Source organism: Polypterus senegalus, chromosome 8 (genome assembly GCF_016835505.1).
Source record: "Polypterus senegalus isolate Bchr_013 chromosome 8, ASM1683550v1, whole genome shotgun sequence".
In the NCBI taxonomy this organism is placed as follows: domain Eukaryota; kingdom Metazoa; phylum Chordata; class Cladistia; order Polypteriformes; family Polypteridae; genus Polypterus; species Polypterus senegalus.
This window is the reverse complement of record NC_053161.1, coordinates 60,831,521-60,858,220: the sequence shown is the minus strand read 5'-3', so window position 1 is coordinate 60,858,220 and position 26,700 is coordinate 60,831,521. Positions and strand designations below refer to the sequence as shown.

Sequence of the window (26,700 nt, the reverse complement as noted above, 5' to 3'; positions counted from 1 at the left end):
AATGTGTCCTTTAAAGCAGAGTTTTATTTTTCTTTTTCAGCTTATTGTTTCACAACTTTAGATACAAGCATAAACAAAGTATTTCTTACACAAAATATATTTCAATTGTTCTTGGTAAGACTCAGTAAGTCTTGGTATATAAATCACTTTAGAAGATTCAATTTTGAAGATCTTAGGCTATTAATCCCAACAAAGCTAGTCAGTTTTCACTTGATTTACCTTAACTAGTATTAAGTTTTAATGGTCCCCAAAATAATTCTGTCTTGTACATTATTTAGTAACTAATTCCATGCGTCTATGGTTCTCACTCTGTCTTCCTGCACTGTACTTCAACAAGTCTATCTTCTTCTAATTTCATGATTACTAGTAACATTTTGAAAATTAAAGTTATTCAGCTGACTATTAGTTCCGGTGCTTTGGCTAAGTGTTTAGTGTACTAGGTTTTTAGGTAAATGACTTATTTCTTATACTATCAATGTGTCCAAATAAGACAATGATGGCGCTACACATTTTCCTTGCTACTGAGCATTATGTATACAAGCCAGACTACATCAGCAGTTAAAAGTTGTTACAGACTGTTTTGGACAATAAAGTACATAGAGTGCTACTCTATTACTGGAGAGTGAGTGAGACAGGAAATTTTTAAGTCTATTATAAGACTGTGAATGTCTGGTGACTGCACTGTTTTTTCAAAACAGAGTGATAGGTCCCAGTTTAGAAGAAGAATGTTTGCTCCAACCATCTGGTTTATCTGTTTTTGTTTTATTTAAGAAAAAAATGAAAAGGTCTAGCCTCATTAAGGTTTTCTTTGAAAGATGTGTGTCTCCATCTGGATAATTTGGATTGTCATCGAGGGGGACTATGTGACACTCAGTATGGCTGTGTTCTAAGAGTGTTCCGCATGATGGATGACTATCATTAGGATTTTGTCAGTGCCGATACTAATACTTATTGGTACTCTTATCGTTACTACACTCCATAGTGCGGTGCAAAAAATTCACACTCATTATGGTATGAAGAGATTCAACTGTTATTTTTGAAAAAGTTATAGTAAACTAACAAGTAAGTTCCCCGTATTCCTGCTAAACTTAAACATTATAGAATTATTGAACAGATAGGACTATTTATATTATTCAAAAGGAAAACTATTTACAGTATACATAACCTTGCACAATAAAAAAATATTCTGACTGTATAATCTCATATGTTCCAAAAAAATAGAATAGTATACCTTTCCAGAAAAAAAAAAAGACAGGGCATCACGCAAACAGCTTCTCTTCAATGCCTATGAAATAAAGAATCAAATTGATGACAAATTGTTATAAATACAACTATTAATACAAGCAGAGATTTGTAATACTTTGTAATAACTGTGCCTTAATGCAACTGCATTAAATCAAAAAGCTTAGTAAAGTTCACTAGACAGCAGTTAGTAACACCCTCTTTCCTCTCAGAGCTGGTGAGCAGACATGGAGATGCCTGCCACTATGTTCACAGTGTTGCTTTGCTTGGTTGCAGTGAGCTTATATTGTTAAGCAAAAGGTACTGTGACCTGTATTTTAAAGTATCAGAGAAGAACATCACATTTATTTGGAATGAATAGCAATTATTATAGATTGTACTTTACCTCCATATGGATTAGTAAGTGGTTACATACTTATAAAGCTTTAACAAGACTCATTGCCTACACTGCTCTTTTCTGTTCCTTTCTGTGAAGAAATCATGTAGGCTTGTGCTTAGAAATAACTAAGTCCCATCAGAGATCCGTATTAAATACTGATGAAGCAGAATCGTCGCAGAAATAGTGAAAAGTACAACTGGGCCAAAGAGGGAAAAGCTGCAGTGACCTCCGTATATATGATCAATTTAAAACAATCCTATCATCCATACATAATTTTTTCCTTAATGGAAGCAATATTTGTCTGCATCTGGGAGCGGGACAAAACTGTTAAGGTGCAGGTGAGAGCAGGACAAATTAAACTAAGTGTATGCGGGAGTGGACGGGCAAGGGAAGGAGTACTGTGGAGGTGGCTGGGCAGAGTTCTAAAAAGAACAGTCAGGCTCAGACCTCTAGTTTGAAACTGATTAGCCTTTCTTAATTGCCTTCCAACTGAATTTCCACTGTTCTATCCATTGGAGAAATTTCAACTTCCGCTTCAATGTTCGGGCCCAAAGCATACCACTCTTTTGCTCTCGTTTTCCTCTACTTGCTTGTTCACTCTGCGATTTTCCTTCTTGTCCCCACACGTGCTGAGCCAGCATGCAAATTCCAGCACCTTCCTTCTTTCATCCAGTCTCTTGTGCTCCTTCCACCCTTTTCCCAGGACCTTTCTTTTTCTGAACTCCAGCTAATCACCGGTATGGATGAAAATGCATTTATTGAACCCTACTCAATAAATTACCTTCACTTCTTAATCAGCGCATTTTCCCCCTCTTCGTAGACACTTTCCAAATTAATTATGGATCTGCACCTTGCAGACTAATTTATTACATCCTTCTGCAAAATATTTTTTCCCTCATTTCAAATGTTCTTCCATAAAAGATATCATAACTTCGAAATCTCTTGCCACCAGTAGTTAATACATTGCAGTAGTTAATAGTTTTTCTACTCATCCTCTTTGTCTGACCACCAGTGCATTAATCTTTAGCTTACGTCTCCCTGTTCTTTCTTTCAAGTCTCCTCATTGGTGTTTTTAACACGTCTCTTTTGTAAAATGCAGATATTAGTAAACAAATGTCCACTAAATTTGAGAAGTTTATACCTCTAAACAAAGACTTTTTAAGGTTGCAAATTAGGTTTGCCTGGCTATTGAACATATTTTGAGACCTGACCATTGCTTTGTGCATCCAGTGTAGCTTGCATGATATATAGGAACACTGACGATATGAGTTATATGAATAATCTTGAAAATGTCTGTCTATTTCTAATCCAGTACATAAGCTTAAAACTGTGCAAAAAAGTTAAATGACCTTCTTATAGGACTTGTAGAGTTTCAAATTTATCGCACATGCTCTTGTTTCTTATATCACTGGTGCTAAACAAAACAAATTGTTAGTGCTTAGATATGATTCTGTTGCCCTCTGATTTTCAAATCTAGCTAAAAAATCTGGTAATCTCAGTAACCACCTCTTGGAAGCTAATTTTTTTTTTTTTTAACTCTTGTTGAAATCTTTTCAGTTCTGATGAACCCTCATCGTCCAATGTGCTCTACTGATTTACAAAAAATCTTCCAAAATGACTGCACTCTGCTAGAGGCCCCTGTTGCAGCTGAAGAAATTTAAATCTGTTTTAAATTCAGCTGGGCAAAAAAAAAGAAAACCCATGGTCTAGACCTGGGTGTCCAACTCTGATTCTTGATGGCCTAAGTGGCCGCAGGCTTTCATTCTAACCATTTCCTTAATTAGTGACCAGTTTTTGTTGCTAAATAAATTCTTTTGGGTTATTTGTAATTGACTTGATAATTTAAGACACAGACCCCTTAACTGCTTCTTTTTTCTTTAATTAGAAGTCAAGCAATAATGAGACACAAAATGAGGCAATGCATGACCAGCTAACTTGTGTCCATCATACCATATCTGAAAATAAACAAAGGTGAAGGTCTCATTAATGATATCTGCAGATTTCCATAAAACATTTTGATAGTTATCTTAGAAGAAAATCAACTGTTCTGGAAATGTGTGCTGTGGCAGAATGATAGCACCAGCAAGCCACAGAGGTAAATAACAAGTTTACTTAACAAGAATCATCTTCTAGTTAAGACGCTAGTTGGAGAGAAAATCGGTTGGGGTTATTTGGTCATCTGTTGGCTCACTTAACATCTTATTTTTGTTTGGCTGCCATTTACGGAGAAAAAAAATTCAGAGGTTGGAGTCTTCAAAAACACGGAAATTTAAAATGAAGGGAATAGAAGTCAATTAACAGCAGAAATTGGTCCCTGAAAAAAGTGGCAGGAAGGAAAACCATTGGACACTGTGGTCCTTCTGGATCAGAGTTGGACACCCCTAGACTAGACTGTATCCAGCCAGAAGTATATTTTGCATTTTGGTCAAAGTATCTATCCTGTTGTTTCAAATTAGCAATAGATCTCTCTCCTTATCTAATTTATGCTCTAACTAGCAAAATACCCACGCTTCGCAGCGGCGAAGTACTGCCTTAAAATTTTTATTAAGAAGAAAATTAAACCTTTTTAAACTGAAGGAAAGTATACCAATAATTATTTGTTAAGGATCTCTTTGTATACCACATTGTGAGTTCGGCCCACCAGTTGTAATATGACCAAGCTGTGCGCTGAGCTTGAGCTCTTGAGCCTGCAATGTACAGTTGGCCATGTGAACAGTAATCTTGTTTCAAATCTCAAATCTGCTGTCATAATCAGTTTGAGTTTCATGGTTTGTTTCAATTACGACAGTATTTGTAGGACTTGTGTTGAAGTGACATTCGGCATCTGTCAAGTGTTGCAAGCATACAACCGGTTTCATCGAAAACTTCACATCCAGCTTTTGAGAGTTTAAACATTCATAAACATCAAAGTGTCCACTACTGAAATCGTCACCTGTGAATCTAAGATGTTTAAGAGGCATGGGCGGTTGTCGAAAGGTGTAAAATATTTGGCCATTTCGGTACACTTGAAAGCGACAACCGAACAATTCAGTGGCAGCCATCAACTCACATGCAGATCCATAGGTGAAGGGCTTAAGCATTTCACTCTTGTAGTGCTCCTGTGTAGTACAGTATGATTTTGTTTGAACAATTATTGCACACTTTCTGTAAATCCAATAAACTTCATTTCACTTCTCAAATATCACTGTGTGTGTCTCCTATATGATATACTAGCAAAATACCCGCGCTTCGCAGCGGAGAAGTAGTGTGTTAAAGAAGCAATGAAAAAGAAAAGGAAACATTTTGAAAATAACGTAACATGATTGTCAATGTAATTGTTTTGTCACTGTTGTGAGTGATGAGTGTTGTTGTCATATATATATATATATATATATTTACACACACACACATAAACATATATATATATACATATCTATACATATACACATATATATATACATATATATATATACACATACATATACACACACACATAAATACATACACACATACATACATACACACACATATATACACACAAATACATATATACATACATACACACACACATATATAAACATATATATACATATACATACATATCTACATATATACACACACAGCTATTTCGTATCAGTGCAATACGCTGCTTGTTAAAACGGATAACTCCCGCTCTTACGTGCAAGTCTGCGTGGATATTATGAACTATCGTATTTGTTCAAGTTCTATTTAAATTTTAAATAGAAGGAATTTTTATTTAGTCGACAGAAATATCTTTGGTAGGAATGGTAAAACAGACAGGAATATTATTAGTGAATAAATCAACTCAAACCTTAAACAACTTATAATATTTTGCTCTCTATAAAAATTTATCCTGTCTAAATTATACAAGTTAGAAATAAAGTAAACGTTAAAAGAACAAACATTCACATTTCTTTACTCTTATGTAATTTTATATAAAAAATAAACTTAGATTTTAAATATCCCAAAAGATTTTGCTCTCCATAAAAATATATCCTGTCAAAATTATACAAATTCAAATATGAACATGCTGCATAACAAAACCTAGAAATATAAATAAAATGTGTTCCTTTCAGCAATAACAAATCAAATCATTCAGTTGTCTTTGCTCATATGTCATTTTAGAGCTGGACGCCTGGCATCTTTTTTTGGCCACAGGTTCGTTTATGTTTGGTGTGAGGTTCTGTGTTGTGGAGATTCTCAGGATGGATTGCAGGTGCTCATCAGTGAGGCGACTCCTGTGTGCTGTTTTGTTAGTCTTTATCACTGAGAAGAGCTTCTCACACAGATATGTGCTACCAAACATGCACAAGGTTCGAGCCGCATGTAGACGGACTTTTTTTGTTCTTCAAAGTCACCAAAGCGCCGTGCAAACTCAGTGCGCTCAGTTTATCAGCAAAGTGCGTATTTGGGAACACCGTAGTGACGACTTGGTTTAACATTACTTGGCAACAGGGAAAGTGAGGCAAGGTGCACTGGTGCATTTGTGTCTCCCATAAAAGCAGCTTCACTTGAAATCACTTTGTGATTGTGCACGGGTTAAAACGTCCGCTGAAGTGTCAGATTCTTATTTAATTATGCTGCTTTCTGTATCTTCTGCATTGCATTCAGGTTAACCTGATGTTTTGTCTCATAGTGCCGTCTTAGATTAAATTCTGTAATTACAGCCACATTAGCTCCACAAATGAGACACACGGGTTCAGTAAACATATACTCAGCCTCCCATCGGTTTTTAAAGGCTCTATTTTCAGAATCAACTTTTCTCTTCAGCATCGTGTGAGCTAGCTTCGCAATAACTTGATTAACTCGGTAAGTGTTCGGCAAGGCAGCTGAAGCGCTGCATTATGGGATCTGTAGTTTATTGTGTTACCAGCGCTTCATATACCGGGCTTTAATAACAATAATACAGTATATAAAATGATCTCGGGCGGATATAATTACACGGGTCGGATGTGGCCTGCCCTTGAGTTTGACACATATGGACTAAATAGAACTTGAAAAGATATATTTTTCAAATGTGATCGCAATTCAGATAGAGTTGGCCGCACTACAGCCTGCATGCCTCAATAAGTCATCCTCCCTCGCTCTTACTTTTTTACCGTTCATCTAATGAATACACTGAGTATGGCTTTACCAAAACAATCATTGATGGCGAATAAAGTATCCATTATTCGAGTATGTAGATCGGGTTATATATATACATATATATATATATACCCGCGTATCGCAGAGAAGTAGTGTGTTAAAAAGCTAGAAAAGAAAAGGGAACATTTTAAAAATAGCGTAACATGACTGTCAATATACAGTATTTGTTTTGTGAGTGTTACTGAGTGTTGCTGTCATCAAGGATTTGATTATCATTATTTCTTTCAATCAGGTTCGTATTTGTAGGATGTGTTGTGTTCAAGTTACATTCCGTGTTTGTCAATCGTTGTAAAGATGACAGGTTTCATTCATCGATTCGTTTCTTACTGCATCAATAAACAGCTCGTCTTCTTCTTTATCTGAGACCTGACACACTGCATGCACGGTTTTTTACACTGTCTTCCTTTAGCGGGACATTGACTTTTTCCAACGTGTGCTTTGTTTTGGATTTATGAATATGCTTGTATGTATCAGCGCTTCATATTTTTGCTGCCTTTTCAATTGTGTAATTGGTTTTGTTCAGCGCTTTTGGAACTGTTGCTTTTATCTGTGCACTGCGTCAGTTCCGTGAGAGCTCGGTGTACATGCATCGAAGGTTCCCAGCTGTGCTGGTGCCATCTCGTGCTATGTCCATGGCTGTATTTAATGTTACCTTAGTCCTGGCACTTAAAACTTTCTCTCGCAGTTTCGCTGAGTTTGTACCAAACACCACCCTGACCATCTCATCTTCCTCTGCATAAGCACAGTCCTTAACCCGTGAATATTTAGTGGGAGTTTGCTATTGGATTGCCGCTGACGGGCGGCCTTATATGGGCAGGCACTAAATTACAAACGCCAGCGCAGCCTGTCTATGAACTTAATTTAAAGTGTAGGTTTACATCGTGCTTTGTTTCCGAAGAAGCAGAACTCATGAATATGGTTGGATATGTCACTTTCGCCGCTTCTTATTGTTTAGCTGCCTTCTCAATTATATAATGCATGTTTTCTTGAGCGCTTTTTTGAGGTCTTCCGGGTTTTCTATGTACTGCGTGATTACGTAGGAGGCGTGATGATGTCACACGAAACTCCGCCCCCACGCGTTGAAGCTCATCTCCATTACAGTAAATGGAGAAAAACTGCTTCCAGTTATGACCATTACGCGTAGAATTTCGATATAAAACTTGCCCAACTTTTGTAAGGAAGCTGTAAGGAATGAACATGCCAAATTTCAGCCTTCCACCCACACGGGAAGTTGGAGAATTAGTGATGAGTGAGTGAGTGAGTGAGTGAGTGAGTGAGTGAGTGAGTGAGTGAGTGAGGGAGGGCTTTGCCTTTTATTAGTATAGATTTAACTGACATTTTTTATCGTAACATCCAACGATTTATACAGGAAAATAATGACTATTAACAAGGTTGCCCAAACTTTTGCATCCCACTGTATAATTATCTCCTGTACCGTCATCAGTACACACCTTGAACCTGTCCCAGTCATTCAATACATAAGACACAATGTTCCTCCGGATATCAAGAGTGAGCCTGATATGGCCGTGCAATATGTAAAAAAGAGAATGGAAAAGGTAGGTGCCATCTCCGGGCATGAAAACCACTCGGTAAGTGACAGTATTTGATCGATGGTGATTACCTCGATAGACATGTTAATGGGGGTATGGTTGGAATGATAAAGGAAATGGGTACCTGAACAATGTAAAGTAAGTCCAAAATACCTACACAATAACTATAATCGTAATAAATGAACAATAAAACAGCGGAGAAGCCGTGGATTAAATTAAAATGCTGTAGTTATCAGCAGGGAGACGTGAATTCCGTGGCGTAGCAAGTAAGGGAATGTAGAGACTGGAGCGAAGGACGGCCTTATATAGGCAGGCAGCCAACAATGTGGGAGGCGTTGGCATGGGGGACCCAACACCGCCTCACACGGTGACCGAGCTGCAGGCTATGGACGTATATATTTACGTAAGTAGAATTCAGTTAGTGTTGGGAACCCGCGTACCAAATTTCTTGAAGATGGGCCCATAAGTAACAAAGACCGTTGAAAAGTTCAATATGGCTGCCGACAGTGGCATCATACCACTGAAATAAGTACGTACATCGGTTTTGGTTAGTGTAGGGATGCCGCCTACCAAATTCCGTAAAGATGGGGCTATAAATAAGAATGTTCAACATGGTGGACGTTGTCGACCGTTATGACCGTTACGTGTAGAATTTCGAAATGAAACCTGCTTAACTTTTGTAAGTAAGCTGTAAGGAATGAGCCTGCCAAATTTCAGCCTTCTACCTACACAGGAAGTTGAGAATTAGTGATGAGTCAGTGAGGGCTTTGCCTTTTATTAGTTTAGATAATATACACACACACACTGAGCTTTGTATATTACATAATCTTGTATATTAAAAAGAGCAGTAGCCCTAGCATTGATGCCTGTGGGACACCACTTTTAATGTCACCTAATTCTGAAAAAGTTCCCCTCACCATAACCGGTTGCTTCCTGTGCTTGAGCCAATGTTTTACCCACCTACTCATCACACCTTTAATTCTCATATATTTAGTTGATTTGCTGGTGAATTGCACAAAAACAGACTAACTGTTGTGAGGTTTTTTTTTTTCTTCTTTCTTTTGAAATTAAGGGCAAACTAAAAATGTTAAACATGTGTACTGTATTCTGGTCTGTAGCTCCAAATATATTGTGACCATAATATGCCATTTCTGGCTCGGATGATTTTTACTTTATGTAATGAACTCATTTGAGAATTCAACATTATCTCACACCTTGGTACAGCAAACAAAGTCTTTGCTTGGAGTGTAGATTATCCATGATCCACATGACTTGCTGTAAAAATAATTACAGCTATTTCTTACCATACATAAAAAGACAGAAAGGGCTGCATACTGTATAATTAGTTTGGTGTGAGGGTGAGACAATTTTCAGGACATTGTGAGGAGTGAGTGAATAGGTGGTGGGAATATATAGTGGTGTAGTAGTGTATACTCCATGCATTTTTAGTAAACTTGGGGAGCTGTTTATCTTTACAATCCATATTGAAACCAAATCTCTAATGGGTATAAAGAAGTCTTCTTCAGGATGAATTCCTTCCAGTAACATTATTTTAAAATGATGCAATAAATGTTAGTCTAATGATAGTGTATGATGGACCACTGAGAACGATAAGATCACCAGAAATTTTCAACAATGTGATGCAGGCTGTAGAGTGGAGCCCTTGTCATTTGGCACATCAGTCGGTAGCACTAAATATTTCAGTTAGGTAAACAAAGGAAGAAAAATAAACTACATGGATTGATTAATTTTTCATGACTTTATTTCTTCTATAACTAAATTCAGCTAGTCATACTATGCTTTCATAAACCTTCACATTCTCTTGCCAAACACTTCATAATGCAGCCGCCCTAATTATTTAGAGCTGTCCTTTCTCTTTGCCTGTAACTTACTATATGTATGTATCTAGTTTTTGGTATTATTTGTACGGTGGGGGTGTGTTGTAATTGTTTTGTTGTTTATTTCCACTGTACTGTTAATATTTTCATTGTAATTTTAAGTAATTAAATAAAATTGGAATTTTGCATGTCACTTGTTCTTGTTCCTACCATTTGTATTAATTTAGCTTGTGCCACCTTTAATTTTCTGCTAAATTTTCTTAAAGTTTACATACACCGTATCTTCATAATTCAAAGAAAGTACCTCTCATGCCCACAAAATGTTGTCTCTAGCCCACCTAAATAACTAAACATCTCTATGTTATTCCTGAAAGGATACAGGTTTTAAATATTAACCTGCCTCTTCCATTTGAAGAGCCTTGTTAAACTGTTTATCTTGGTAGTCAAGAACTGCAGTCTGATAATCTTGCCATTTAATCTGATGGTTTTGAGATTGTATCCCAGTAATCCTGTATCGAGCAGAGTAATAGCTGAGAGAAAAATGACAGCTTGAGCGAATTCCTTATCAGCAGAAGGGATGTCTTTTTATATTCCAGTGTTAGAATCACAATGCAAAGGATGAGGCCTTCATTCTGTTTCTCCACTGGTGATCTTGAATTTTTACCCAACTCTGTGCCATCTTGTTAGTGCCCATGCCACTGACAATCTAAACTAGGAGGCAGTGTATTAAAAATACTGGGTTATAGATTTAATCATTTAATTCTAAATTGACCATGTTGCTGTTTCTCTCATTTTTTAAATTTGTTAATTTTAATATGCACACTTATGTGGTTTTAACTGGTTACATCTTTTAAATTAATTCATGTGCCTTTTTTAGAAACAAAACCTCATATTCAGATAATCCAGCAAAGGGCTGTAACGTGGGACATCTTGCATAAGTTTTCTGGGATAATGAAATGTCATGCTGATGAGGAGCAGAGGCAGTCTAAATTTAGATATGTTCTATTAAAATTATTCTTTAGATATTTACTTTACATGGAAAGAATGTGAAATTCTCTGTTAATGCATGTCGGATCTTTGTATTATACCCAGATTAACAACCAGATGGTAAAAATAGTCATTTTGTGTTGTATTTTGTGACCTCATTCCAAAATGGAAGTTATTTATTCTTTTTTTTTTATGTTCTACATCAAGACTGTTTATTTGTATAAGTGGAATAAATTATAGCCTATATTTAAAAGAGTTTTTGAGTTTTTCTTGTTTGTCCATTTTTAATCCCAGAAGTATAAAAATACAGTTGTCCCTCTTTCCAGCGCCCTCATGACCCCCCCAATACTCTCCCAATTGAAAGGGGTGTGTGGTGCTCCCGATATCTATGCAAAAGGATGAAGGTCCAAGTCTTTAGAGTCCTGGTGCTTCCTTTCTTGCTATATGGTTGCGAGACATGGATGCTATCCATTGACTTGAGATGAAGACTAGACTCCTTTGGTACTGTGTCTCTCCAGAAAATCTTTGGGTACCGTTGGTTTGACTTTGTGTCGAATAAGCGGTTGCTCATGGAGTCCTGAATGAGGCACATTACCTGCATCGTGAGGGAGCGTCAGTTACGGCACCATGGCCATGTGGTGTGTTTCCCCGAGGGTGATCCGGCTCATAAGATCCTCATTGGTGGGTGGCTGGACCAGGCCAAGGGTTCACCCATGTAACACCTGGATGCGGCAGATAGAGGGTAATTTCCGGAGGATGGGACTGGACCGCGTGTCTGCCTGGGGGGGTTGCAAACCAGGATCCTGAGTTGTTTCATCGTTAAGTGGGTGTGGCAATGCACTGTACCAGTGCATGCTCCCCAACTTGACTTGACTTGTCCCTCTGCATCCACATGGGATAGGTTCCAGGACCCCACAGATACCAAAATCCATGGATGCTCAAATCCCTCCTATACAGTGGCACAGTATTTGTATATGACCTTCACACATCCTCCCATATATGTTAAATCCTCTCTAGATTACTTATAATATCTCATACACTGTAAATGCTGTGTAAATAGTTATGCTGTATTCTTTAGGGAATAATGATTTTTGGCTAGTGATATGCTTCTTTTCAGAAGATCTAAGATTTTTATATTCTTGTCGAGAGATGTGCTGCTCGCACCCTGTTAGCCTTTGAGGGACTGCTTTGACCACTTAATTACTTTTCTTTATTGGCCAAGTATGCATGCATACAAGCAATTTGAGTTTTGGTGACTCTCCAATTATAAGTTACATAATCGACATACACACAACAGCTTATCACACACCTGAGATTAAAAAAAAAAATAACACAAGACAAATGTGTGTGTGTGTATATATATATAGGTGGAGGTGGAGGCATGGACAGAAAGCTGGGTGAGTTTCGAGTGGGTGAACTCTGGGATTATTGTGTTGAATGCAGAGCTGAAGTCCACAAACAGATTCTTTGTATGTATATATATATATATATATATATGTATATATATATGTATATATATATGTATATATATATGTATATATATATATATATATATATATATATATATATATATATATATATATATATATATATATATATATATATATATATATATATATATATATATATATATATATATATATATATATATATATATATATATATATATATATATATATATATATATGTATATATATATGTATGTATATATGTATGTATATGTATGTATGTATGTATGTATGTATGTGTATGTATGTATGTATGTATGTGTATGTATATATGTATATGTAAGCAAAGTGCAGTGTGCAACACCTTGCAAGAAATGATTAAATAAACACTGAATGCAATAAAAGTATCAACAGTGAGAGGTATTGCAAAACCCTTGGGGGTGAAACTAACCATTTATGAGCTTGATGGCCTGTGAGAAAAAAAACTGTTCTGCTATGTTTAATTTTAACATATGTTAATCTACAACGCCTAGCAAATGGAAGAATTTCAGAAAGGTTGTGGCTTGTATATTAGGGGTCAGTAATGATTTTCCCAGCCTGTTTCATGACTCGAATAATACAGGTCCTGTAAGGTGGGCAGACTGTCATCAGTGATATTTTCAGCAGACCTGCCTATTCGATGTATTCTGTTTTTAATCATGTTTAGTCACTGATCCAAACCACACTGTTATGGATGAGCTAAGAACGGACCCAGTGACTGCTTCGTAAAACTGAATCAGCAGCTCTTGTGGAGGGTTGAACTTCCTCAGCTTTTACAGGAAGTATATTTGTTGTTGTGCCCTTTATATGATGGATCCCACATTGATCTCCCATTTTATGTCCTGGGAGATGATAGATCAGAAGATAAAGAACAGACGTGAAGATTTACACAACTTTCACAAAAATATTAAGTATGGAAAGGAGAGGTAATATTCTGGGGCCTCTCCTAAAATCCACTGTCGTCTCCACAGGTTGTTATGACTACACCAAAGGGCTAGCTGCTCAGCCTTCCGTCTGTTTGCAGACTCATCACCATTCCTAATGAGCCCACTAATGGTAGTGTTGTCCGCATATTTTAAGTTTGACAGAGAGATCCTTTTGAGGTGCAGTCATTAGTGTAGAGGGAGCAGAGCAGTTGGGAGAGCACACATTCCTGGGGGTGCCCATGTTGATCGTAGGATAGCTAGAAGTAAGATTCCCCAGTTTCACCTGCTGTTTCTTATTGGTCAGGAAATTGGTGATCCATTGAGAGGTGGAGGCATGGACAGAAAGCTGGGTGAGTTTCGAGTGGGTGAACTCTGGGATTATTGTGTTGAATGCAGAGCTGAAGTCCACAAACAGATTCTTTGCATATATCCCTGGGTTGTCAAGATGTTCCAGGATGTAGTGCAGACCTATGTTGACTTCATCATCCACTGACCAGTTCTCTTTGTAAGCAACCTGAAGGGGGTCCAGCAAAGGAGTTGTGATGTCCTTCAAGTCAGTTAATACCAGTCTCTCAAAGGTCTTAATGACCACAGATGTCAGAGCATCAGGCCTGTAATCATTCAATTCTGTTACTGGATTTTTTGGGGACTAGTATGATAGTGGCTTGTTTGAAACATAAGGGAACTTCACACAACACAAATGATTTGTTGAAAATCCGAGTGAAAACAGGGGCCAGTTGATCACAGATTTTTAGGCAGGAGGGTTGAGACCCTATCCGGACCTGTTGCTTTCTTAGGTTGTACTCACACTGAGAATTCGTGCCTGAGCAAGTTTGTCTGCCTGCAAAGTCTAGTTCGTTTGATTGCTCCGCACCGGGCCCACTGTACAATGCCGTGGGCCTAAGTACGGTTTCAGTAGCTTTAAGGAACATCCCTAAACGTGCCCAAGCACGGAAAACAGACATGACATCTATGATACAAGTCAATTCTCATTTAATTCAATATCTTTTGAGTTAAAAACAAGTTTTTGTTCTCACCTTACAGAAAAGCTGCATGTTCCTCCCTTAACATCATTTGTCACCGTAAAAATCTTCTTGTATGTGCAGCACGATTGACAACAAAATGCTGTGCTACACACTCGGTAATCTCCAAAATGGTAGAGCGTTATCCTACCCTACCTGACTCTAAAAAAAACATAAAATAAGTTAAATCATTTTGACATTTATGCTGTTACACTGTGTTCGGAGGTTGTTTCGGCTTTAGTCGAAGTTACATGGTCATGACGAAAGTGTGCCCGGGCCCAGAGCATTAACCGCAGTGTTAGTGCAGGCCAGCGGGGCAATAGGGAACTTGGGCATGGTACAAATGTGCCTAGTGTTAGTACACTCTTAGATTGGCTACAAAAAAATTACTCTGAAAAGCTGAAAAATCACACTGATTTCTTTTGTCATTGTGTTCCTTGCCTGTCTAAAGATTGTTCTTATCCCCAACTGTTGTAGCTTGACAAAGCTGCTTGAGTTTTGCAGTGAACAATGGTTTTACTATTGTTAAATTTTAACCAGGTCTTGGTTGGAGACCCATCTTCACAAAAGCTAACATAAGATGTTACTGTGTCTGCTAGTTCATCTAAGTTAGTAGCAGTATCTTCAAAGACACCCCAGTCCGTACAGTCAAAGTAGGCATGCAGTTTCAACTTTGCCTCATTAGTCCACCTTCTCGCAGTATTAATCACAGATTTAGAAAATTTTAACTTACTCCTATAGGTTGGGGGCAAATGAGTTAAACAGTGATCAGAGAAACCCAAAGCTGGATAGGGGAAGAGTGCGATAGGCATGGGTTATCAATGTATAGCACTGATCCCCAGTGTGTTAGTTTCTTGTAGGGTGCCTTATTAAAATTTTTTAGAATATTCAGAAGGCAATTTTACTCTGTGCTCGTAATTTGATTGGCCAGTTTTTGTAGCACCAATAACCATTAAAAAAAAAAAGCATTTTTTAAGTCGGGACAGCACATTTTACTTAATACCATGACGTCAGTAATATTGGACATCATTGATATAAGAGCAGAATTCATCTCCTTTTCTTTTCCCTGATGTTTCCCAAGCAAGGTCTGCTCTATAAAGTTGAAAGCCTGATAGGTATAATGCTGAGTCCGGGATGGATTCATTTAACTGGGTTTCCATGAAACATAGAAAAAAATGAAAAATCTTTGTGAGTTCTTTTGAGGAGTAATAGATAATCCATTTTATTGCCTGGAGAGCGAAGGTTCGCCTGTTGTAAACTTCAGAGTGCCATTCAAAAAAACCCACTGTCTCAGCCTAATGAGTGCACCAGCGCACCTTCCCCCTTTTGCAATACCTTTGTCTACATCTGCTGCCCACAAATGCTACTCCACCAGCTAAGACAACTAGAAAAGTTCTTAATTGCGAAAAGTCCAGTGTCAAATCACACAAAGTGAATTGCCAAATATTCAGCAATTCTTCATTTTTTAAAACTTTAGTATTTAACCTACCCCTGGTCATGTGTCTGTGGGCTGATTGACAGTCTTACTTTTATTGGATTGGGAAGGAGCAGTGGTTTATGAAAATCAAATTCCAGTTTAAATTTTTGCTTAGTGATTGTTTAGACTTCTCTGAGTGTCTTTGTGTCCCAGAATATGTGTATGTCTTTTGTGTTTTAAGATCTACGGTACTGTAGGAAATGGTAACATCGAAACCATTTTCCAAATTTGTCAATTAGTATCATTCAGAAGCTGAGGTAAATTAAGTTAATGATAAAGAGCTGCCAGAGAATGGGGTCAATTTGTCTACAGAGTAAAACCAAGGGTGCTTTGTGTGAGTAGAGCTAGCCAAATAAACAGTAGTATCGTGGCTCGGCAATTGGCTGCCATATAGGAGCTATAAGTTTACTCCTATGTGCTGTTTTATTTAACTCCTATGGTGGAAGACTACAGGAGAGTATTACTACGAATCACTTTATTTCTATGGATTCAACATAGTACTCAGTGTACAGCAATTTCAAGTTTGTTTTTTTTTTTTGGAACTTCCTGGACTTGGGAATATTTTTGATCCACGGTTGGTTGAAACAAGGAAATGGAAGGCAGATTGTATATTACATTCTAATAGTTTTGGGAGGTGGGGTTGATAAGAGAGGTATATTTAATTTTTCTAAGATAGTGTTTGCTTTATGGCATTTGTGGCACAATTTTTCTCTTTAGTTTAAATGTGTTAGCCATTTTACAGTAAGGGTAAGGCTATGTGTTTTTTTTTATGTGTAAAGCAAATAAAACTTGCTTGTTGTGTTTAAAACGGCTAATCACAAACTTAGTTTGATACACTAATTTTGTAAAATATACACTCCTTAAAAATGAAGGGAACACTTAATCATCACAATCTAACACTAAGTGAATTAAGCCTTAAGGATATCAGTCTTTCCAGTTAGGAAGCATAAATGATTGAAATTCAACTTTCTCCTGCTTTGATGCAAGTGAAAGTGACAATAGGAGCAGCAACAGCCAGACATCCCCGAAAGTGGAATGTTTTTGCAGGTGGTAGCCATATATAATTAATCACTTCTTGTCCTTCCTGACAGATTCTTCCCTTGTTTTGTGTTTTGCTAGTGTGTTTGTCACTACTGGTAGCATGAGGTGTTACCTGCAGCCGATTCAGGTTGCACAGGTAGTCCAGCTCCTCCAGGATTGCATATCCACATGTACCATCACAAGAAGGTTTGCTGTGTCTCCCAGCACAGTCTCAAGCACATGGAGGAGATACCAGGAGATGGGCTGTTGCATGAGGAGACCTGGACAGGGCCACAAAAGAGCATCAACCCAGTAGCAGGACCTGTATCTTCTCCTTTGTGCAAGGAGAAACACAAGGAGCACTACCAGAGCCCTACAAAATGACCTCCAGCTGGCTATTGACCAAACTTGACAGAAACAGGCTCCCATGAATCTAATTACTATAATTACACAGTAAAAGTATTAAAGATTTTCTACTTGAATATTTCGCTCATCAAGATCCAATGTGTAGTTTAAGTGTTCCCTAAATTTTTTTGAGCAGCATTTAATGCATTTCCCCGCCCAATGAACTCAGGTTTTCTTTCTCTATTCATACTATTAGATTGGATTTGATAAACTTTATTAATCCAATGTGGAAATTCAACTGCATGCAGCTCAGAAACATAAAAGTACAGACTTACAGCACAGGTAATATATTCAATCAGTTAAATGATAAATTAATCAACCAATAAACTTATTGGGTACATCAAATGGAAGTATTGAATTGCCTGGTAGCAATGGGCAGAAAAGACCCTCAGATGCACTACTTAGCCCAACATAGTTGAATGAACCTATGGTTGCGAGTGCTCCAAGAGAGTGCCTCCTGAAGGAAATGGAGGGGATTTTTCATAATGGCATCCAATTTTGCCATCATCCTCTTTCCCACATCAGCTTTCAGTGTGTCTAGGGTTCACCCTGTAATGAAGCAAGGTTTCTTGATATGTTTGTTCAGGCATTGTGCTTTTTTGTGCTTACAATGCTTCCCCAGGATAGAACACCACACTGGCTACAATGGACTGGTAGAACATTTTCAGCAGCTTGCTGCACACATCAAAAGACCTTAGCAAGTACAGTCTGCTCTGGCATTTCTTGTACAGCACCACGGTGTTGTCAAACCAATCCAGTTTGTTGTTTATGCAAGCCCCCGGATATTTGTAGCTTTGTACCACTTCTGCAACATTCCATTGAATAGTGACTGGTCTCAGAGGCTACTTGGAACGTCAGATGTCTACCACGAATTCTTTTTTTTCTTGAGTTGCAGGTTGTTGCCCCTGTATTACAAGACGAAGTCCTCCACGACTTTACTGTACTCTGACTCATCTCCATTGTTAATGCAGCCTATGATCGACAAGTCATGTGAAAATTTCTGTAGATGGCAAGCCCTGGTATTGTGCCGAAAATCTGTTGTGTAGAGGGTAAATGGGAAGTGAGACAGGATGGTTCCCTGAGGTGATCAAGTTTTGCATGTGTCCATTTCTGACACACAGTCCTTCAGCCTCACAAACTGATGTCTTTTGGTCAGGTAGTCCAGGAGACAGGAGATTATAGGGACATCAAGATTCAAAGCCTTGACCTTTTCTCCAAGTCGTTGAGGCAGAATGGTCTTAAAAGCACTGGAAAAGTCAAACGTTATCCTAACTGTGGTACTAGGTTTGCCCAAGTTGGGAGTAGGCTCTGTGAAGCATGTTAATGAGAGCATCTTCCAGAACTATATGTGCCTGATAGGCAAAATGCAGAGGATCCTGTTTTTCTGTAACCAGGGGCTGTACCTGTTTTAGGACCAACCTCTCAAAGGTTTTCATGATGTATAACGGGGCCCTCAATCACAATCCTGGAGGGCTGCAGTGGCTACAGGCTTTTGTTCTAACCTGGTTGCTTAATTAGAAAGCAATTCTTGCCAATAACTTAACTCTTTTAGGGCTAATTTTTTTTTTTTTTTTTTCTCCCAGGGCTGAATATTTTTCCAAAAACTAACTTTTTTTTTAAAAAAAAGAACACAATGCAATTGTTTAACAAATCAGATCAACAAAAATATTTACTTGTGACAAATGTTACTGTCTTGCATGTTGTATGAGCCTGCATACTATATGATTTCACATACATGTTACACAGCAAAGTCCTGCAAAGTATGATATCACTCAAAGCAGCCAATTGCATGCATTGCCACATTGCACTGCTTACAGTATGTGTTGCACTGGTGTTTCCTTTTCAGTTGTCTGTTGCTGCACTTTCTCACATATATTTTTAGTGTGTACTGTAGAGAGACAAGTCACCCATTTGACATTGTGCCATACCACACCACTGCCACCAGGTTTTCCACCTGCATGAAAACCGTATTGCCACCTCTTTTCATCTTCAGCCTGTCTGGCTTCAACTGTGAAGCCATGTGTCTCCTGTTCACTCTCACTGCTGCCACAAATTCCAATTCCCCTGCTCTGAAGCTCCATGAACAATTCTGAGCATGTATAAAAATTGTCCATGTACACAACGTGATCCAAATGTTCATAGTCCTGAAGCAGCTCCAGCACAACCTGACTTGCCAAGGGACAGTTTTCTCTTTGAAAGAAGTACTTTCCTGTATATGTAATTACTTTCAGGCAGAAACCAGTGTTTGCTTCTGCCAGTACAAAAGCCTTTATGCCATACTTTGTGGGCTTGTCTGGCATATATTGGCAGAAAAAAGACGTCCCTTTTATTTTATCATAGATTCATGCACCGACAAATCACGGCCAGGCTGGTAAAATTGTTTATATGTTGGTTCCACAATGTCACGCAGAGGCTAAACTTTATACATGAGGTTATAGCCTGGCTCTCCCCTTGGGATTTGCTTCTGGTTATCACAAAAGTGAATAAAACTTTGCAGCAGCACGTACCTATCACGTGGCATAACCTCTCCAAAGCCACCAGGGGACAAAGCACATTTAGACCAATGCTCCCTGAAGTTATATCACCAGTCTAGTCCCATCTCTATTTGTAATGCCTCAAAGCCCTTTATCTCGTCTTTTGTTGTGGGTTTCCACTTTAAAAAAACGAGAATGTGCTGCAAGAGCAGCCCATGATTCAAAAAATTGTTCTGCATACCTGTTTGTCTCGTCTCACGGTAGCTGAAAAGCAGCATCAGGAGAGAGCAGCCTGAAGTAGTCCAGCGGCTGGTAATCTGTTGTGTCCAGCAGCAAGCCATACTGTCTTGTGAAGTGCTGTAGCCAGTTTGGCTCCCATGGATCAATATCTGTGTATTCCTCCCACACGAACCTTGCCTTACAGAATGTGCGTCGGCTGCGCGAATGTGCTCAGCTGGGGCAGCATCGGCTGGTGTCCGATCAGCTGATGCCAGCTCCTCACTTTCCTGCTCGATCTTCTGATCACTGTCAACAAAATCAGATTCTGAAAAAGCAGAGCCAGACTCGGCGATAATCCACAAAAAACATCATCTGCTGAATATTTTCTTGTCTGTACTCGCTTCGCTGCCTTGTAAGATGTTGATGCCATCTTGCCTTTGTTTACATTTGTTTGCATTTCGCAACTCATGCACACGCAAGGATTAGATGGTGAGTCAATGAGTCTAACATTCCTCCAAGCAGAGAGGGAATGCCTTTGACGTAACAGTGAGTTTTGTCGCTATTAACAGCTGATTGTTGCCCTCAACCACTGGATGTTGACAAAAGTCAACATTCACCCTAAAAGGAGTTAAATTCATGGCTTGTAGTGCTTTAATTCTGCAATATCAGGTAATTCTCATATCATAGATTTTCTTCCTCTTTTTAAGGATATCATCCAAATGATTTGAAGGCTAATTTGGATGAGTAATTCTCAGTCCTTTTTTCTTTTCCCTTTCCTTCCAACTATTTAATTAAACCCAGTAGTGCATGATAAATACACACAGGTGTAAATGGTAACAAGCTAAATGCAGAAATGCTGGTCTTATTTTGTCATTTGCATGTTATTGCTAACTAGGAGCAATTAAAAACCAGGAATACAGCTGTTTGACTAAAATAAGCACTAAGGGTTCAATATCTTAATGAGCGAGACAACTAAAGTGCAGCAGAAGTGTTACTTGAGCAATAAGTGCTTCTTATTAAGCAATTGGGTTGGAGCAAAAAACCTGCAGCCACTGCGGCCCTCCAGGACTGTGACTGAGGAACCCTGATGTATAAAATAAGAGCAACTGTTCTGAAGTCCTTGGGATTGTTTAAATGTCCTTTCTTTGGTACTGGGACCGCACAGAATGTTTTCCATAGCTGTTGGATATTGCTTAAATTTACAGAAAGGGAGAACAAGTGCTGAAGGTCAGAGCTGGCTGGCACATGTAATCGGCCCCAGTGTGCTGAAAACATTTGGCCTTGAAGCCTTGTTTATGCTGATTTTCCCAGCTCTCTCCTCACTTGATCAGCAGAGACACACAATCAAGGGAGTTGAGGGGGGCTGGAGACCACAGGTATGATGTCATTGTAAGTCATGCGGATGGCCTTTGGGGTTGCTGAATCTCCTCATCTTGCACACAGAGGCTAGGCTAGCAGTGTTGGGGGGAGTTCTGGACTGACAAGAATGAGTAAAACCTGTTAAAGAACTGATTCAGTTTATTAGCTCTGTGCTTGTTCCCTTCCTTTGCATGTTCTCATCCTTTTCCACACTTCTTACTGTTGTTTTGTTGTAAATTGTACTAAAGTTTGACTTTGTAGCAGACATGCTGCTCAGGGAGCTGCTTCTTCAGCTCTGACTACACCTGCTTGATTTCATATTTATCTCCAAACCTGAAGGCTATCTTCTTCATATTCATTAGGGTTTTCAGTTTTTTTGTGATCCAAGGCTTGTTGTTGGGGAAAACAGTGGCCATTATTTGTGGGGACTGTGTTATCCACACATAACTACAATGACAATGCATATAGTCAGTTATGCATTGGCTCATTTCCTCAATGTCCTGGATGTGTGACTCACAAAGCATATCCCAGACATGTTTTCAAAGACATCCTTCAGGGCCTCCTCAGCATCAGTTGTCCATGCCAACATGGATCGGGTGGGGCCTGGCAACCTCTGGACAATGTGTTTATATGCAGTTATGGGCTGTACCAAATTATGGTCTGATCGCACTAATGGTGGCAAATCTTTTAATATTGGCATGTAACAAGTCCAGGATCCTGTTTTCTCTTGTTGTGCATTCCACAAACTGGTAACAATTGGTGAGGGTGGAGGAAAGTGAAACATGATTTAAGTTCCCAGTAATTGTAATGAAAGCACTGGGATGGTCAGTAGAGAGTTTGCTTATTACAGAGTATACTGTATCTGTTGCAATTACCGCATCTGCTGTGGGGATGTTGGATGTAAACTATCAGCACAATTATATGTGAAAACTCATGGCATATAAGGTGGTAAGCCCACTGTGAGCAGCTTAGCTGAAAGTACACCATCTTGCAGTTCTATGGTTTTACGTATCAGGACATAACACCAGGGGCCTCATGCATAACGCCGTGTATAGAACTCGCACTATAACATGACATAAGTACAAAAGCCGAAATGTGCTTATGCACAGAAAAATCCAGATGCATAAATCTGTGTGTTCGCCAACTTCCGCGTTCTTCCACTACATAAATCCAGGCCAGCGTGAAAAGTAACGATTGTGCACGCACCTGCTATCCCACCCCAACTCCTCCCAGAATTACGCCTCTTTGAATATGCAAATCAATATAAATAGCCCTTAAGCTCAGTGTTCTGTGAAAGGCAATGGGAAAAGCAAGAGGGAAAATGGAAGAATTTCAGAGAATACCAATTGGAGGCAAAGAAAAACGTACCATTTGTTGGTTTAAACAGTGGTATAAACATCAAAAGGAAGCTGATCGACTGGCATAGCATGTCAGAGAAACTCAAAAGCTCAAGTTCACAAAATCGCGCAGTGCCCGAAATATAAAAAGTTGTCAGAAATCAGTCGCTGTGAAAAGGCAAGTCTTAACCCACCATCTGATTGTCATATGAAAGCTTATTAGGGTATAGAGAAAAACAAAAGGTACACAGTGGGGGAAAAAGTGTACCTTGAAGTGTACTTCAATCTCGAAATTTCCTCTTTAATCACGTAGTTTATTTTGTCATTAAAGTAGAACATCATAAACTTCATCTTAAAATCGTTTAATTAACCAGTTTCTCAAATCACATCATAATTAAAGTAGCACGTTAAATGCTTTGTTTTGTATGCGTTCTTCTGTGTGCGCGAATCACTACGTGCTTCCAGGCTTTCTCTTTCTCCAACAGGACACAGAATCCATTTACATTCGTTATATTACAGCTCTCTGAATAGCTAAAATACTTAGATGTATACTTGATATCATTTTCATGATGATAAGAGTTAAAGCACATTATTAAACATGGGGACACGGTGGCGCAGTGATTGTGCATGACCTTCAATGAAATAATTTATTGCAGCGGTACTCAGGGGTGGCTCTAGGCTCGTGGCGGCCCTGGGCAGAGAGAGAATCTGTGCCCTTTCGCTCGCCAATGTCAATATGGTATCTTATGCACGGTGGATTGCCGTGTCTGTTTGCGGACACTGCATAGCAGCCTCGTGCTCATGACAGAAGCATTTAACTTTTGTCGAAATTTGCCACTGCATTTTTAGCTCTGTCGTTGTTATTTTCTCTTTCTGTTTTATATTCAGTATATATTGGCTTGGCGGCCCTGTGCAGGTGCACAGTTGGCACATGCCTAAGGCTGCCCCTGCAGTACTGTCTCTTTCAAACGTTCTACCCTCCAATTCCTGTCCTTCCTTTTCTTTCTCTGATCACCATACAATCAGCTCTGTAATAGACGTTAAGCCATCTGTAAGCTTATAATATCCATTCTTCAAAACTTTTAAGGAACATTGAAATATCTTCGTAGTACATGTTTAATTATTCTATCCTTCACGCCAGTCCCAGTGAAGCATACAGTGTGAGGCAGGAAGCGAAGTGCCAGATCCTTGCTAGCATAGCAACACCATGTCCTTTAATTATTAACAATATAGATTTAAATGAAGTTAAAGTTTTTATCTGTATAATAAACATATTTTGCTGCATTTCATCATAAAAATTATATTGTCATATGCAAATATGTGCATTATAAAGTGGTTCAGGTTGTGCAATATTATAACTGTAGTGCAAGTTTACAGTGAGGTGCTTGTACTTATAAGTACAAACAGGTCTACAAGGAGCAGTTGATGGACTGATTGAGTGCGTTTAGAGCTCTTGGGATGAAACTCTTTCTGAACCGAGGTCCATTACAGGAAAGGTTTGAAGCGTTTGCCATGTGAGAAGCAGTTCAAATAGGAAGCATGGCTGAGGAAGCGTGTGCTTGATGCTGTATACCGATAATTCTCTTTCCGATCAGCTGCTCTGATTGGTACAGTGAGAGTAATATGGAAAAAGATGATCCGCTGTGGCAACCCCTAACGGGAGCAGCTGAAAGAAGAAAAAGAAAGTGCAGTGAGAGTAACAACACTAAAGCAGCTAGGGTATTTATAATAGTTTGACAATTCCGTGGACCATTATATTGTTACTGGTTAATTACAATCAGATGCATTAAACTAATAAACAATATGCGGTTAATTTCAGTGTAGTGGATCTGAAAAAGAAAAATAAACCACACAGGAACAGTAGCACTGCTTTAACGCTGGGTGCCGCCAGTCTGCAAAACCGAGCGGAGAACTTGCGTATGACAAGGTATGAGGTACCGTGGAAATGTGCGTGGCTTTACACCAAGTTTAGGTTTTATACATCGCGATTTGAACGTGGAAAAGTTCTTGCGCAACATTTCTGTGCGTTTATACATGAGGCCTCAGGTCCTTACTAGGTTCTAAAATTGTTTAAATCTAACCTCGCGTGTAAAACAATGCACAACAAATTCCAGTGTCATAGTTTATTTAACAAAAATGGAGCCAAAATGGAGAAGCGATATGTGTGTAAAAAACTAATTACACCTCATGACTCTATTGCTTGTAGAACCACCTTTAGCAGCAGTAACTTGAAGTAATTTTTTTGTATATGAGTTCATCAGACTCTCGCATCATTGTGGAGGAGGTTTGGTCCATTCTTCTTTACAATGTTGCCTCAATTCATTGTGGTTTGTGGGCATTAGTTTATGCACAGCTCTCTAAGTTCCTGCCACAGCATTTCAATCAGGTCACAATCTGTACTTTGACTGGGCAATTGTAACACCTTGATTCTTTTTAAACCATTCTGTTGTATATTTGCTGGTGTGCTTGGGATTATTGTCCTGTTGCATGACCCAATTTCGGCCAAGCTTTAGTTTTCAGACAGATGCCCTCGCATTTGACTCTAGAGTACTTTGATATACAGAAGGAATTCATGGTTGACTCAATGACTGCAGGGTGCCCAGGTCCTGAGGCTGCAGAACAAGCCCAAATCATCCCCCCTCCACCACTGTGCTTGACAGGTGGTATGGGGAGTTTGTGCTGTTATGCTGTGTTTGTTTTTCGCCAAACGTGGCTCTGTGCATTATGGCCAAACATTTTGTTTTAGTCGGTCCAAAGGACATTACTCTGGAAGTCTTCTGGTTTGTTTGGATGCAACTTTGCAAATCTAAGCCATGCTTCCATGTTCTTTTTAGAGATGCTTTCTCTTGGCAACCCTTCCAAATAAGCTACACTTGTTCAGTCTCTTTTTAGTTGTACTGTCATGAACTTTTAACATGCTAACTGAGGCCTGAATAATTGGAGATACAGCTCTTGTGTTTTTTTGCAATTTCCCTAAGCGTTGCATGGTCTGACTTTAGGGTGAATTTGCTGGGATGTCTACTCCTTGGAAGACTGTCTTGAATGTTTTCCACTGTGAATAATCTTCTCTTTGTAGAATGATTTACTTCAAATTGTTTGTCAATTGTCTTATAACCCTTCCCAGATTGATGTGCAGCAGTAATTGCTCCACTACGATCATTGCTGATGTCTTTCCTCCTTGGCACTTTGTTAACTCAAACTTGAATTCTCTGGACCAGCAAACTGCCCAAACTTCTTCTTTTATAGAGGTGGTCACACTCGTTAATGATCAGTTAAAGCGCATTTGATTAGCAGCACCTGTCTGCTACTTACTTTCTTAATTGCATTGGAAATGGTAAGGATGTACTTAATTTTTCACACACTGCTTCTGCATTTTGGCAAATCCTACTTATTTTTTGTTATATTACTATGTACTATGTCCCGTGTTGTTCATCTGATGTTGTATTTACCTAATTCTAAGATGTTTGTGTGAGTTTTTATTATGTTCTGATATGTAGAGTGTGTTCTTTCTTTTTCACGTGACTGTATCTTGCCTTGAAGCTCCTGAATTCTTTTTTCCTCCCCAGTAAACTACATTTATAGTAATGAGTGCAAATAAGCTCACCCTTTTGCAATTTACTTGCAGTTCATTTATCATATATTATATAATGTAGTTCAATGAAGCAGTAGCTCATGCAATTAGAACGTAATTTTTAAAAACCTGTCCAGTAACTTTTGTTTCATGTGGCTATGAACAATCATACAATCATCAATGCTTCTTTTGATTTCTTCAAAGTATACATAATTCTAATTGAATATTTCAGGAAATAAATTTTTCCACAGTAATTCAAAAG

The 26,700-nt window shown here is 38.6% G+C and overlaps 1 protein-coding gene across 1 annotated transcript in view; it reads left to right on the top strand.

Annotated features, from left to right (window-relative positions):
- Positions 1-26,700, top strand: part of wasla (WASP like actin nucleation promoting factor a) — a 95,049-nt gene that overhangs the window by 20,473 nt on the left and 47,876 nt on the right. The gene's annotated exons all lie outside the window — the stretch shown is intronic.